The following is a 15,432-nucleotide window of genomic DNA, read 5'->3' as shown; positions in this document are numbered from 1 at the left end:
CTGTCTATGGCTAGCGGGAACTCAAAATCAACCTGGTTTTACAAACGCTTGCACAGTATTGTTGCCATTGATCTGTGATAGGGAAATAAATAATGCCTGTTTTTTTGCTAATTTATTATCTCTAAAGGAGTGTAAAAAGGTTTTTGTTGTTTTAAGTGATGGAAATGGCAGGTCTTGGACTCCCTGTTTTTCCAGGAGTGCTGGAAGGTTAATGTGATTATGACGTTTCTGGAAACTGAGAGGAAGGGATTTGAGTCAGACTGTTTAAAACTCTGTTTTTTGTTTTTATATTTGTTATCACCTACATAGCTCAACTTCCAAACAAAGACTTGGAAGAAAAGCTGTTTTTTTGTGGAAGATTCAAACTCCCATTACCCTTTCAACTGAGGGCTGAAAAAACTGCTTCTCCAGGGAAACAGCAGAAACAGAGATGATGAGACTTGACGTTCATGTTATTTCTATGATAAAAGAATTAGAAAAAAACAAACAAACCCTTTAACCCCCACTCAGCCCTTCTCAATCCTGGCACATCATAAAGAAGCAAAACAGGGCATGATCATATATATGATCTCCTTTCGTAATCTCCTTTAATTGCCGTTCACACAACATTTGCTACAATTGTAATGGCAGCAAAAAGTACTTCAGACAGGCACAAGTGTAAGCTTTTCTGGCCCAATTTGATGAGTATTAGTCTTTTTACTATGGGAATGGGTGAAAAGTGGGATTTGACAGTATGTGTAGAGGGGGAGGGGAGTTGAAGAGATCAGAAGAAAGGAAGCAAGGCTATGTCATAAAAGCAAACTTCCTTCTTCCTGTAGACCGGAACGGCTTTCATATCAACTTCAAAGTCAGCTGTTTGCTTTTGCATTCCATCTGAGTTATGCTATAATCTTATGGCATCCCCAGTAAATGACTAGTGGTATATCAAAACAATTAAAGGCTAGGCCCTCTACTACAAGAAATATGTGGCAGTTCGGACAAGCTCAGGCTAATGTAAATGCTCTTATTATATAATATTAACATACCTTGCAGAAAAAGTGCATTGTACTTAACACAGAGAATGAGTTAATCATGGAGTTACAAACTTCCAGAGCAGAGACAATTGAGACGGATGGTATAATGGACAGTGTCAAATGTTGCATGCAGTGTAGTTGTAGCTGTGTTGGTCCCAGGATATCACAGAAAGGAATGGGTGAGGTAATATATTTATTGAACTAACTTCTGTTGGCAAGGGGAAAAGCTTATCTTTCTCACCAACAGAAGTTGGTCCAATAAAAAATATTACCTCACCCACCTTGTCTCTCTAGTGTCAAATGTGGTAGACGGGTCAAAAAGGATATGGATAGAGAAGAGCCCTTGAACTTGGCCAGAAAATGGCCATTAGTGGCCTTTATGTGTTCATTGTCACTGGAGTCAAGAGGGGGAAAAGCAAGAGGGTGCAGGAGAGAGTCAGCAGTGAAGACCGGACAACGTGCTCAAGGAGTTTGAAAGTGAAGTGGGGAAGGGAGATGAAACAGGTAGTGAGAGAGCCCAGATGGGGTTAAAGGAGGATTGTTTTTTGAATAGGGGAGACCACAGAATATATCAAGGCTGAGGGAAGCACATTTATGAGATGGAAAAATATTTCCTAGAAGGTACATTACAAAGGAAATATCTAATGGGTATGACACCTACTTAGAAAACATTCATGACTGAAAATAAAATGCAGAATTCACAGTGATAAAGTTAGACAAGAAGTGAGGGCTTTAGGACTAGTAATACGGGACAAAGTATTACGCCTCTGACTCACAGGCTTCATTCTGGCGTAGGCTTTTAGTGACCGTAGGTCATTATCACCTGATGGCTGTTCTATGGGCCATGTGAAATGAGTTGCTGGCTCATTCCAGTTTATAGTGAGCAGCTATCCACATTACAAAAATTTTCATTGCTAATTAAAAGCTATTTGCACTAATTAGCATCCTTGCTGAAAGTTTCAGTGGAAAGACTAAACAAGAGGCTTGGAGATGGAAGTACCCTCTTAACTCCTAATTGTTATCCCTGCAGGTCAGATCTGGGTTGATACACTTTGAAGGAAGTTGAAGGAAGCTTATGTTGTTGCTTTATCAGTTATGGCCAACACATTAGAAGTGGCTCCTGATTTTGTAAGCCTCAGTTTTTAGGGACCACAGTCTCCACTACTTGTCAAACTGATTTAAATGTTTTATTTTCTGATTTTTGTAATTTTTTTTTGCTTTTCATGTTATTTCTTCTTTTCTTCTAAATCTGATAGCAATGTCATTCACAAATATATTTTGTAATCAAACCACAGCAAATGGACAAAGGTGTTTTTTAATGGGTTATTTCTTTTACTCATAGTTTCTATTTTCAGATCGGATCACATAGCTGAAGAATTACATTGTCATTACAGTGCCATATGCTTTTCCAAAGAAAATTGGGCGTGGCTAGTAAAAAAAAATTCTGATTCTTCCTTGTCTTTTAGTTTTATCACTTGCTTGTTGACTCTGCCGTCTCATGCAATATCCCTGCAACTGAACACACAGATAACTACCGTATTTATCGGCGTATAACACGCACAGGCGTATAACACGCACCTTCATTTTAAGGGGGAAATTTCAGGAAAAAAACTTAAATTTCAAATAAAGGACTTTGAAGCAAAATAAGGGTAGCTCAGAACTTGTTTTATTAATATTATTACCACTTATAAGGTAAATAATGTAAAAGGACAGTAAAAAAGGCCGCTCGGGGGCTCGGGCCGGGCCGCGCCGCTCGGGAGGGGGGCGGGGGCTAGGGCGGTGCTCCGCGGGTTAGGGCCGCTCGGGGGGGGGGGGGGGGGACGGGGACGGGGGGGCGGGCCGCTCGGGAGGGGGGCGGGGGCTAAGGCGGCTCTGGCCGGGCCGCTCGGGAGGGGGGCGGGGGCTAGGGCCAGGGCCGCTCGGGGGAGGGAGGGAGGACGGGGTCTCGGGCCGCTCTGGAGGGGCGCGGGGGCTAAGGCAGCTCGGGCCGGGCCGCTCGGGAGGGGGCTAGGGCCGGGCCGCGCCGCTCGGGAGGTGGGGGCTCGCGCAGGCCGGGGCTCGGGGCTCAGGCCCCGCCGCTGGGGGGGGGAGAGGGCGGGGGCTCGGGCCGCTGGGGGGGGGGCTAGGGCCGCGCTGCTCGGGAGTGGGGCAGGGGCTAGGGCGCCGCTCCGCGCCGCTGGGGGGGGGGGCGGCGCTTTTCTTTTCTGCCTGGGGCAGAAATCCTAGAGCCGGCCCTGTTAAGGTTATATCGGCGTATAACACGCACACATAATTTGCCCCCTATTTTCAGGGGGAAAAAGTGCGTGTTATACGCCGATAAATACGGTAGTCACATGCGCTAACCAAGTGTGCACTATTTGGCTTGACTATGAGTACTTTTAATGTTTTCAGACTATTGTAAATTTAGCATATTGAAGTCTGACAAACAAAAAAAATCCCTTTTCAAATGAATGAACATATGAATACTATTAGGATTAGGCAGACTGCAGGTAAGTGGGTGGCAATGTGAAATTGCTCTCCCCTCACACTGAGAAACAGCATTCCTGACAAGAGCAGTAAATCAGCATGAGGTTCAACTGTGGCCTTGCCTCAAATCCTGGGGCTTCACTGTCCCAGGAAGAGACCAGATAGTGGTTCAGAACATCAGTCTTATTCCTGGGGGGACATTATCTGTTCCAGCCCTATATCTGATGCAGATTACTCCTCTCTGAACACTTCTTTAGCCAGTGCACTGAGCCAGAGCACAGTTCAGGGTGGAACCAAGACTGTGGCCATTTTATAGGAACAGTCCCGATAGTCGGTGCTTTTTCTTATATAGGTGCCTATTACCCCCAACTCCTATCCCGATTTTTCACACTTGCTATCTGGTCACCCTGCTCGCTCAGGATAATAAGGGGGTTCCCTTTACTCCGTGGCGTGAGCACATAGCCAGATTCACACAATCTGGCCCACACAAAACAAATCACTCAGCATGTATCCTTTTTCCACTCATTCAGCTCTTGGTTTTTCCATGCTTCAATACATGCTGTTTTCAGAGCAGTCATCTTCTGCACATGAACACAAACTGTTTTTATACCAAATAACATTTAAGTAGTAGTATTTATACAGCACCAATAGCATGCGGGAAGCTGCACAAATTACAGCTGGTCAAAAATTTTCCTTTTAAATACATTTTTCCCCTCAAAATATATAAGTCAAAATGGAAATCTCCATGGGAAATGTCTGTTGATGATGACATTTTCAATTGAAAAAAAACTGAAAACCAAAAATGTTCAAAATACCAAAAAAGGTTCTGTTTGGAGGTTTCATTTTTTTCCAATGAAAACCAGGAAAATTTGGAGATTTTGATGCAAATAAAAACTTTTTAGTATGCACTGACATTTTTCACAGGAGCTAAAATCTATTCCCAATCACTTCTTGTACAAAAACATTAGGAGACAAAGCTCTTGCTGTAAGAAGCTAACAGTGTAGTTCAGACACAGTGACATGAACAAAACAATTCTGATGCACAAAGTACGCTGGGTTTGTCCATGTATAAACTTAAGACATGGTAGAAAATACCAATTTCTTTTTAGTGATATTTAAGAAAAACAAAAAGGGCTTTCATTTTCATAAAAATTTCTTGTGAAATATTTTTGGTTAATTTGTACTTATAAAGGTGTATGCATCGTATTTGTTAAAGCAAACATTTGACAAATTTACACTTTTTTTATGGGAACAATGCCTGATTTCTATACAAGTATTTGTTTTTCAGAAATATTTGCCAAATAATGGGAATTTTCATACTATAAGTGATTTTCAAATATGCTCTGTTTGTGATATTTTGGGTCACATGGTATTGTTTCTGCTCTGACTGGATGCTATAAAATATTTTGATACAAGAATAATGACTGAAGTAGAAAATAGTGAACTATAAATAATGAGGTGGGGTCCTGTGGAAAATATAATATGTGATCCTGTATTTAAAGACTTTATCATAATTCACATGGACAAGGGGGCTATTACAGACAGCCTTAATTCTGGCATTTCTTATCTTTTGAGTGCATGACTTGACAACCTTAATAACCTTCTATTAATACAGGGTTTTTTGTGTATAATATATATATTAATATATATAATGCATACGCACTTTACTGTAATCAACTTGACCTTAGCTACCACAGCAAATGAGGGAAAATGTGATTGCAACATGTCGTCTGATGTTTCAGAGACTTCAGAAATTTCATTAAATCCATCCTCTTTGATAGCAAAAGCATCAACATTTTAGTATTCCTAATTTCAAGAATGCTTATAAAAAGCTTATAAGGCTGTTAGAGCAAAAGGATTTGTCTATCCAGTATTATCTTGTAATGAATAGACGTAAAACAATAAAAAACAGTTAAATCCCGTAAAACAGTTTCAAGAATGTTTATAAAGACTATACAGGCATAGAGAACATGCAGGATATGTCTACCGAGTATTATTTAGTGGTGAGCAGATAGAGAATACTAAAAGTAAATGGAACAATGAAGAAAGATCTGACAGAGGATCTTTAGGTCTTGCTATATCACTTCTTAATTTATATTTTATTTATCATGTAATGCCCTTAATGTTGAATTTTTATTTTAACTTGTTTTGTAAAGAAAAACCTGTCAGGACTCATTGGGGGAAACCCAAGAGAGAGCAAAATGTAAATTCCTTCTAAATATAGCTCTGTGTTATAAGTCTTGATCAGATTTAAATGAAACACATTATTTCATGCTCTGCATAATGAATCACAGCACATTTGTTTTATTATCACACTCCAAGAAAAGGAACTGGCAAAAGTTTCACTTTTACATGTTAACCAAGCTCAGTCTTCTTGTGACAACAATTTCTTTTCACCTGGTGAATATCTGTCTTAAAATGAAAGTACTGTTGCATTGGTCTCAAAGGTCAAAGGAGATGATAGTGTTATAAACTTTCACTGTTCGACATTAAAACAGTGATATTTAGGTTCAGGGTTTTTTGTTTTTTTTTTCCTACAGAAACCTTGGTTTTACTCAGTTCCTTGGCAAACACTCAAAAGCATTAATTCTAATATTTAAAAGTTTATTGATCAAACACAAGAAAGAATAAGACATTAGAAAGCATTTATACTGAAACTGAGTGATTATGCAAAACAAACTTAATCAAAACCTTTAAAGCAGCGGTTCTCAACCAGAGGTACATGCACCCCTGGGAGTACGCAGAGGTCTTCCAGGGGGTACATCAACTCATCTAGATATTTGCCTAATTTTACAACAGGCTACATCAAAAAACAAGTCAGTACAAACTAAAATGTCATACAGAAAATGACTTGTTTATACTGTTCTATATACTATACACTGAAATGTAAGTACAATATTTATATTCCAATTGATTTTATAATTATATGGTAAAAATGAGAACATAAGCAAATTTCCAGTAATAGTGGTTGTGACACTTTTTTGTATTTTTATGTCTGATTTTGTAAGCAAGTAGTTTTTAAGTGAGGTGTCACTTGGGGGTACACAAGACAAATCAGACTCCTGAAAGGGATGCAGTAGTCTGGAAAGGTTGAAAGCCACTGCTTTAAAGTCTCTCCTTTTTGAGGCAAAATATCAGTCTCTTATTTTCAGAAAAACCCTTATTTTCAGAAAAGGAAAGGGTTAATTTTATTTTAGACTTGATGTGTCCTGTTTCTAAAAGACAGACACAAGGTGGAGGGCAGATAGGATAGGTGGGGGAAATACAGTTTTTGGAACACTGGATGGCTGAGTAGTCATGAATGGAGGATGCTTTGGCTGGCAGGTCAATCAAAGCCCCTGCTGATAGGACCTTGAATCACATTCTGGTCAGGAACATCACCTGGGTGGGTCTTTTCCCCTTAGACAGGGCAGAACTGTAGTCATCACATTTTGTTGTGCTGATGCAATGCAGTTGATTTCAGGATTTAATGAAAAGCTGAGAGCATGAGATATAGGATAGGAGGAAAGAAATAGTAGGGCAGAAAATAACACAACAAGGAACGAAAGCAGAACAGGATCTTATGTGCCTCTGTGGTGCTGGCAATTAGGTGTCCCCACTGGTGGGCTGAGGACTGGATGCCATGATGATATGATTTTCAGGATTCACAAGTGAAAAACAAAGTTCCTTAAACATGAGCAAGACCTGCTGGTCTTGCTCTCAGGAAGAAAGTCTTTCAGTCTGGTCTTTTCTCTCTGTCTTGGGGTCAGGGCAGAGGAGAGGAGAGGAGACAAGATGGGTTGGCAGGGAGGATGGGAGATTAATTTTTTTTCAAATCTCTTTTTAAGAAACTTAAAAAGGGGAAAATTGGACAACATCGTTCTCTCCTCATTATTTTGTCCACTAATTAGGCCTAATACCCAACAGACCAATTTTGATCATTAAATTTCCAGCTCCACATCATCTGTTTTTAACAAGCATAATTGCAATGGTCTTTGAGTTATATCACTGTGGCCTTTTTGTTTGGATTAATTTAGTCTCTCTGTCTGGTTCTCTTGCACCTGTTTATAACATTAATTATTGAAAGCAGCTTGACTTATATTTTGTTAACATTCATTACTATAGGTTATTGTCACATGTTATGAGCTTCCATATACTTTTTACAATTGAAGTAAATTTGTAGGCCCAGTTATCACAACAGGACTTGAAATGATTACCTGATTTGTCCAGAATAATGATGTCCAGTTAGACTCCTCATTGCTTTGAATGTTTAGGGCTGAATCCTGCTCACCTTAATCACCATGGTAGTTCCTTTGATTCCAATGGAACTACTGACGTAAGAGAAACAGATTTGTCCCTGAATGTGATCGCTATATAAGAGGACAAACTATGGATGTTTAAGGAGTGTCAAGGATGCATAGCTTAGAGTCGATTACTTTTATTATTTCTAATGGCACCTGTGCTAGGCATGCCCCTGAACAGAAAGAGTGCATGATCCCACTTCTGAGGAGCTTTCAAACCAATCCTGCATCCTGGAACGGCTAGTGAGGACTCCTGATCCCATGCAGATTCCTGCTGGTATCAGTGACACACTTTGCAAGCACAGAAGTCGGCGCTAGTAGATCCTGATGCAGCACCAGGGTCTAATATTAGGCCTGATATCATGGGGGAGTAATAAAATAGTGAGGGATGACCAGGAAACATCAGTAAGATTATGTGGTTACTCAGTAAGGGCTAGTGCTTGACCTAATGATGTTAAGGGGTTTTGTTTATGTTATTTTAGTCAGAGTAAGGCCTGGTCTACACTAGGACTTTAATTCGAATTTAGCAGCGTTAATTCGAACTAACCGCTCAACCGTCCACACCAGGAAGCCATTTAATTCGAACTAGAGGGCTCTTTAGTTCGAATTTGGTACTCCACCCCGGCAGGTGGAGTAACGCTAAATTCGACATGGCTAGTTCGAATTAGGCTAGGTGTGGATGGAAATCGAACTTAGTAGCTCCGGGAGCTATCCCACAGTGCACCACTCTGTTGACGCTCTGGACAGCAGCCCGAGCTTGGATTCTCTGCCCAGCCACAGAGGAAATGACCCGCGAAAATTTGAATTCATTTTCCTGTCTGGGCGGTTTGAATCTGACGTTCTGGTTGCACATCGGGGCGAGCTCCGCAGCACCGGCAGCAATGCAGAGCTCTCCAGCAGAGGAGTTCATGTAATCTCTGAATAGAAAGAGGGACCCGGCATAGACTGACCGGGAACTCTTCGATCTGATCGGTGTGTGGGGCGAGGAGTCTGTGCTTTCGGAGCTGCGCTCCAACGAACGGAATGCAAAGACCTACGAGAAGGTCTCCAAAGCCATGATCCAGACAGAGGATACAGCCGGGATGCAACGCAGCGCCGCGTGAAAATCAAGGACCCCAGACAAGCCTACCAAAAAATCAAAGCGGCCAACGGACGCTACAGAGCCTGCCACCACTGCCCCACCAGTGACCATGGACTCTGATGATGGGACAGTGTCGACGGACAGTTCCTCGACGATGTTCACGGACGGGGAAGATGAGGAAGGGTTTGTTGAGGACGAGGCAGGCGATAGCGCTTACAACGCTGGTTTCCCCGACAGCCAGGATCTATTCATCACCGTCACGGAGATCCCCTACCAACCCTCCCCGGCCAGGAACCCGGATCCTGAATCAGGGGTAGGATCTGTCGGTAAGTGCTTTAACCATGTTAACTTTTATTCTTAATATAACAGGAATCTGAAGTGTGTGAAAAGGAGGTCTCTGTATATATGGTGATAGAACAGAAATCCTCCTGGGAGAACGCCACGAAGCTCTCCTGCCGTTAATCGATAAGCATCAGCAGGAGGTTCCTGGGGAGAGCTGCCTTATTGGGTGCTCCGTGATAGCACACTTTTCCGCGCGAGGCTTTCACGCGGTATTCAGGGATCACTGCCTCCCAGAGCATGGCTGCATAGGTCCGTGGTTCGTGCTAGATTTCACGCAGCATGCGCTCTCTATCTCCTTCAGTGCCCGTCCTCACGGTGATCTCGCTCGGAGACTCCTGCATCTAAGTAGGGGAAGAAATGTTACGTTACGCCTGGTCCAAAGTATTTTTAATAAATAAACGGACAGACGGCATAGCACAGACTCAGCACGCAGCTGCGTGACGAGCGTAACGGAAAGCCAAAGAATCAAATGGACGCTCATGGAGGGAGGGGGGAACGAGGACGCAAGGTATCCCACAGTTCCTGCTGTCTCCGAAAAGCATTTGCATTCTTGGCTGATCTCCAAATGCTTCTAGGGTCAAACACAGTGTCCGCGGTGGGTCGGGGCATAGCTCGGCAATTTACGCAGCCCCCCGACCCCCAGAAGTTAAAGGGAAAACAATCCTCTGTTGACTCTTTTACATGTCACCGTATCTGTACTGAATGCTGCAGATAGACGCGATGGTGCAGCACTCAACACCAACATCCTTGCTCCCCCCACGCTATGGATGGCTGATGGTACAATAAGATGGAAATCCATCCTCATCATCAGCCTATTGGCACATGGGGCAGTGCAAAAGGACTGGTAACCATAACGACCGTACCAACTTGCTTGGAACAGGTCGGTCAAGGCCGCCTGTTGCTAATTTTTCATGGTAGATGGTGCAGTATGGCTGGTAACCGTCCTCATCATTGCAACAGGGGGCTGAGCTCCATCAGCCCCCACCCTTCATTGTAAAGAAAAGATTCAATTGCCCCTGGACTAGCAGAGGGATGAGTGGCTCCCTCCTCCACACCCCTTAATGTCATCTCTGGACTATCATTGCAGCTGGAGGCTTCCTTCCACTCATTTCTCACAAACGACTACCTGTGTCTTATTCATGCATTCTATATTACTTCATCACACAAGTGGGGGGACAATGGTATTGGAACCCAGGAAGGCTGGGGGAAGAACGGAATGAACAGCTGGGGTTGTTTCAGGAGCACACCCTGTGAATAGCGTTCAGCTCAAAATTTATGCAGGATTGGACAGAGAGCAGCTGTGGTCTCTGGTTGTATGATACAGTGGTTCTCTAGTACACTTGCCCATAATCTAGGCAGGACTGATTCTATTTTTAGATACCCAAAAAGGAGGGATTGACTCGGGGAGTCATTCCCAAATTTTGCTTTTGCGCCCCTGGCTGATCGACCAGGGGCACTTATGACAGCACCAAATGGCGCAGTGCAAAAGGACAGGTAACCATGACCATCTTATTACCGTCTTCTTACCAGTTCATGGTATGGTAGACGGTGCAGTATGCCTGGTAACCATCGCTGCTGTCATGCAAAAGCATAAGCATGCTGCTGTGTAGCGCTGCTGGTCCGCCTCTGTCAGCGGCATCCAGTACACATACGGTGACATATACAAAAGGCAAAATAGGGTCCATTGTTGCCACGCTATGGCGTGTGCCAGGGCATTTCATGGAAAACGTGCTCGAAATGATTGTCTGCCATTGCTTTCCCGGAGGAAGGAATGACTGGCGACATGTACCCAGAATCCACCGCGCAAATGATTTGTGCAACAGCAGGCACAGGGGTCTCAACAAAAAATTCACAGAGACAGCCTAGACTCAGTTAATTGTTCGCAAAAAAGTATCATTGCAAGGAATTAACTAACTGTTTCCCATCTCACAGCTTCCACTGTCTCCAGACCTGCCACAGCATCCACCTCGCAGAGGCTGGCGAAGATTAGGCGGCGAAAGAAAAAGACAAGGGACACGATTTTCGATGAATGTGTGGGCTGCTACCTAGCCGAGGCGGACCAGCAGAGGCAGTGGAGGGAGAAAGTCTCTCTGTACCAGCGCTCACACAGCGAATGGGAGGAGAGGTGGCGTGAGGAACACAAGCAGGCTACTCAAGCAATGCTTGTACTACTGAGGGAGCAAACGGACACGCTCCGGCGACTTGTGTATGTTCTGCAGGACCGCTGCAGGACAGAGCCCCCGGCAGTATCTCTGCAACTGCCCTCCCCCGCCACAAAGTCACATTCCCCCCTCACCTCAAATAACCAGGAGGATGCCCGCCCTGGGCCGTGAATACTGTCACTGCACCCCAGCAGAGTGCTCAAGTAACCAAAAGCTCTCCTACCCTACATTTGCATAAGTCCTTCCCTTCCGGACTCAAACAAGTCCCAATCCCAGTCCCATCCCATAACTGTGTACTTAAGTAATAAAAATACTTTGCTGTTAAGTACTGTTTCCGTCATGTTTCTTCACTGAAGACTGTGTTTGAATGGGGTGCGTGGGGAAGTGCGTTGCTAATTGCATAGGACAGGCACCTTTCGCAGGGTACAGACACGGGGGCCGGATCAGCAGCGGGTAACACACACAGTGCAGTCAGCAGGCACCGTGGTCGGTATGGGAGGTGGTTTCCAGGTTCTGTGTGGGCGGTGGGGATGTGACTTTTTAGCGGGGGAGGGCAGGTACAGATCTTATACAGCGGTCCTTGTCGTGGACCGCTGAGTCACGCAGCAGAGGAATCTGTATCCGTCCTCCTCCGCCACAAGGCCACATAGCCCCCCGCACACAGAATCCCAAAAAGGAGGGATGGCAGGCTCCGTTGAAACAAGCAGTCCGGCAATGCGGACCGCTGTAGGAGCAGGAGCCTGTCATTCCTTGAGTTTAGAGGCGGTCTTTACATCAGCGCACACCCTACCCACCGCAGTCTGCGTTCCAGTTTCGACCCTTTAACGAAAAGTCATGAATAAAGAAACCTCTCCTCAGTAACAGTGTGACATGTATTTTATTTTTACACGTGTCTTGGAAGTGGAGGAAACGGGGAGAACGGGGTATTTAACCGAAGAGGAGAGTCAACAGTAACTGGGTAAAGAAACAGGGGCAGGTTCAGCTTCTCTGTAAAGAAACTGAACAGTCACAGGTCACGCTGCTCGCTGGTATTTAAAGAGTTCCTTGTCGCTGTCCCAGGCGCCTGTATAGGGCTTCATGAGCAAGTGCATTAGCGGGCAGGCTGGGTCACCGAGGATCACTATAGGCAAATGCACATCCACAACAGTTATTTCGTGGTATGGGAAGAAACTACCTTCCAGCAGGCGTCTGAGCAGCCCACAGTTCCTGAGAACACACGCATCAGGAACCTTGCCCGGCCATACGACGTTCATGTTGGTAAAACGTCCCCTATGGTCCCCCAGTGCTTGCAGAACCATTGAAAAGTAGCCCAATTTCTCAGCAGCTGAATGTGGAAGAGGTGGACGATAAAGTGCGAGGAGGAGAAAACGGCGAGGATCGCAGCGGGCTCCATGCTTGCAGTGCTGTGGCGTCCACGCTGTCACTGACCAGAAAAGTGCACGAACAGATTGCCCGCAGGCGCTTTCAGGGAGGGAGGGAGTGAGGGCGTGATTGACGGTTCAATGACGACAGTTACCCAAAACCACCCTCGACACATTTTTTCCCCCAGCAGGCATTGGGGGCTCTACCCAGCATTCCAATGGGCAGCGGGGACTGCGGGAACTGTGGGATAGCTTCCCACAGTGCACCGCTTCGAAAGTCGACGCCGGCCCCGTTAATGTGGACTCAGAAGTTCGAATTAGTGTATTTAGTATGGATACACAAATTCGACTTCATAAGGTCGAATCCACAAATTCGAATTAAGTAGATTCGAAATAGTCCTGTAGTGTAGACAAGGCCTAAGTGGATGTCTTAGTTGGCTAATTTCATTAAGGTGTCATGACAGAAGTGGGTGTTAAGGAAGGACCTGAATGAGCAGACAGTGGCTTTGCAGACCAGCTCAGGAAGTTCATTCCATGCATAGAGTGTGACCTAGAAGAAAGCACAAAGATGGGTGTGGGAGAACAGTGTACTGAGTCTGGTGTCATCGAAGGAGCAGAGACTGAGGGGCACTATAAGAAATAAGCCTGAATCAGTAGAAAGAGGCAGGTAGTAATGTAGTGGAGATCCAGCTTGATTCTACACCACTGAAATCAGTAGGAGCTTTGCCATTAACTTCAATAATCAAGCCTATAATCATGATCTTCTAAATTTACCCCCTAGTTGAGATAGATTGTTCCAGACCCAGAGGTTTCAGGTCACATTTAAATTCAAAGCAAATAGATAATTCTAACCATGCTCTCTGAAGCATGAATTTTCATTCACACATTTCTTCTGGGAGTACACATCAAAGAATGTTCCCAATTAACACAGTTTTAAACATTCAGAGGGCTTGTTCACAAGCTAAAATTTCAATCTGGGTTGTAAAATATTAGCATGTTACATACAGTTGGAATTATGACTCCCAAGGGAACTGCTGAAAAACCTGTCATCTTGTCTGTAGCATGAGCATAACCTCTTGAAATAATAAAAATACTTACAGTAGCACAAATTTGGTACTTCTCATGTGTTTTATTCTCCTAATGCCAGTAAGATAAACATTTCTGTCCCTATTTTACAGGTGGGAAAACTGAGGCAAAGAGCTCCCAAAGCCATAGAGGAATAATTGTCAAAAATATGTCATTAAGAAATACAGATATCATCTTGAAGGGAAATCTGGAAACCCACTTTCTTATGACAGTAATACTGTCTTTTGAGGAAGAAAGTTAAGTAAACATTTGGTTAAAAAAAGATAGAGAAGAAATTTTGTTGCCATTACCACCTCTTCTGTGCTTTTCCAAGCCCATTCTGTTCTCTTCACCATCTGAACTGAGCAGTCAGTGTGATTTATTCATAGTTTAATCTGAAAGGAGATTACACGTTTCTGTTTAAAACTAAGTTCTCAGAAATTGGAAGGCAACACCCCAAAACAAAAAATAAACAAACAAGCTAATTTCCCACCCTGGTCTAACCTTCTTGAGAACTCACAGGCAAGATTTGGGTTGGATAGGCTCATGTCCATTTGCATGGATTCTCACTGGTTTGCTGGGATGGGAAGTGGGACAAGATCTTAGCACTGATGCACCCTCTGGATTCCAATTTCAGGTAAACACACTGTCCCTTGTAAGAGTGGGTTATAACTATTATGTGAATCAAAATATATAACTATAATGAAATAGCTGAAATCCTATCAATTAGGGAGAGAATGAATAGGCCTAAACTAGGAATTCACAGAGACTAGGGTTTACTTACGATGCAACAAGAAAATATAACTAATTAGTGTGCCCATTAAAGACCCAATACAAAGTCTCGTTTTGCTCCCTCCCCAGTTTTACACCAGATTACTTCCATTGGCTTCTTCAATGAAGTTACTCTGGAGTCTCATCACAGAGAGTGAGAAAAGAGTCAGGCCAGTAGCTTGAATATATCTCAAGTCTGAGGAGGTGAAATTCTGATGAAAGAAAAAACTGGCAAAACAAACAATGTTATCTGAATTCTGCTTCCTTTGTTACCTCTTGTAATTCTGCCTCTTACTCACGGCTGGCCAGAGTCAGACAGAACTGGGGACTAAGAGTATGTCTACACTATGGGTATGTCTACGTCAAAGTAGTTACACCAGCATAACCCCATCAGGTAAACATAGCCTACAGCAATGGAAGGGGTTTTCCTGTCGCTATAGGAACACTACCTCCCCAGACGACAGTAACTATGTTGACAGAAGCATTCTTCTATCAACATAGCTGCAGGTACATTGGAGGTTAGGTTGGCATGGTAGGTAGGTATGTCAGCAGGTGTGTGGATTTTTCACACTCCTCATCAATACATATATGTTGAACTAACTTTTAAGTGTACACTAAGCCCAAGTGAAAATGTTCAGTATGACTTTTCCATGGAATCAGAGAGATCAACTAAACATAGCTTTGATGAGAAACCAAGTTAAAATGTGTTTTGCTGAGCTGAATTGACTCTCATGATCACTTGGGATGAGTGAGCTGAAGCAGGAACATAAGAGAAGGTTGACATATAACCAGGGAAGCAGGAAAAACACTATGTGACCTCCATCATGTGACCTGCTCTATATGACCTAACCCAACAAATAAGATTCAGACTCAAAATACACACTAAAAATA

General features: G+C 43.6%; 1 long non-coding RNA gene across 1 annotated transcript; it reads right to left on the bottom strand.

Moving 5' to 3' along the window:
• Positions 1-2,348: 2,348 nt before the first annotated feature.
• Positions 2,349-14,946, bottom strand: LOC123372462. The gene is made up of 3 exons (XR_006580304.1): positions 14,815-14,946; positions 14,085-14,165; positions 2,349-2,528 (listed from the first exon to the last, which is right to left on the bottom strand). It is a non-coding gene; the product is annotated as an uncharacterized LOC123372462 (long non-coding RNA).
• Between the last annotated feature and the right edge of the window lie 486 nt (positions 14,947-15,432).

Source organism: Mauremys mutica, chromosome 6 (genome assembly GCF_020497125.1).
Source record: "Mauremys mutica isolate MM-2020 ecotype Southern chromosome 6, ASM2049712v1, whole genome shotgun sequence".
Taxonomy (NCBI): Eukaryota; Metazoa; Chordata; order Testudines; family Geoemydidae; genus Mauremys; species Mauremys mutica.
The sequence above is the reverse complement of the archived record's forward strand: the minus strand, read 5'-3'. Positions and strand labels throughout refer to the sequence as shown.